At 34.5% G+C, this 1,105-nt stretch overlaps 1 long non-coding RNA gene across 1 annotated transcript; it reads left to right on the forward strand.

Moving 5' to 3' along the window:
* Positions 1-6: 6 nt before the first annotated feature.
* Positions 7-811, forward strand: LOC125503425. The gene is made up of 2 exons (XR_007280839.1): positions 7-595; positions 652-811. It is a non-coding gene; the product is annotated as an uncharacterized LOC125503425 (long non-coding RNA).
* Positions 812-1,105: the final 294 nt, after the last annotated feature.

The raw sequence follows: 1,105 nt of genomic DNA on the forward strand, positions 1-1,105 counted from the left end.
TTACTATCTAAGACCCTCACTGATTGTAATATAATATATGTATGTTTAGATGCAAATACATTTTAGTATATGTAACTGATTTCTCGAGTACGTATTTAATAAAACATTACATCATACGTTTTTTTTATTGACCCGATATCTTTATTAGGCTGAGAACTGCAAGTCAAACTTGCGGTTTTCGGCCTGATAAAACTTGGTGAATGGATTATTAGGAATCAAATATCGGAGAAATTCCTCACATTCCCAATAGTTTGTTTCCTCGCTTCGCTAGATGGAGTGCTGAATTTATTTCCATAACCTATCATTGCAGTTTCCATTCTAAGGGGGTATGTTCTGTGAAAATGGCATCATAGAGAAAGTAAAATTATTTTACTTACTCTATGAATGGCATCCTGGTCAGCCATGTTGCCGAACTGCCACCAAAGTAGAAAATCACCATGAAAACAAAAAAGTAATTCATTCAAGGTTCACAACTTAGCAGAATTACATCCATACATGAAATAGTAGACGACAAGCTCATACATATGATTGTGCGCTTAATTTAGCCGGGGCCCAGATGATGGCAGCCAGCGGTTTGAAATATTAAATTAATTGTGTATGCATGCAAAGAAATTAAAATAATCGGTTATTTTTTTAATAAAGTATTTTCAGCTTTGGTTTCTCTATGGATGTCTATGAATGTCTTAATCGGTTAATTGGAATTGTGATGAGAGTCAGAAAAGTAGTGGAAATCTATCATCTGGGTATTACTAATTACTATCTATTTTATAGTAAATAGTTAAGTATATTAAATGATTTGTTTTCATGTAAATGAAAATGTGTTCATGTTTTCCTTAACCTTTTACATGAAAAGGTTAAGGAGTGGTAACTCCTATATATAACTTCTATGTATGTATAACATGGAAGTGGTAATGTTGTACTGGCAACTACGCAAAAAACTTCGACTGGCACGCCGGCGCAAAGACCTGAACAACCATAACGACCGTTCCTTTGTTTTGGAAATTGGTGAATTTCAGAGGGTGAAAAGTCGTGGAAAACGGGATTAGGTCGAAAAATGTATAGGAAAAATGTTGTTTGTTACGTGGCTGACTACCGCACATTTGAT

The sequence above is a fragment of the Dendroctonus ponderosae genome, unplaced genomic scaffold (assembly GCF_020466585.1).
Source record: "Dendroctonus ponderosae isolate FM_Combo_2020 unplaced genomic scaffold, Dpon_F_20191213v2 Dpon_F_20191213_2, whole genome shotgun sequence".
NCBI lineage: Eukaryota > Metazoa > Arthropoda > Insecta > Coleoptera > Curculionidae > Dendroctonus > Dendroctonus ponderosae.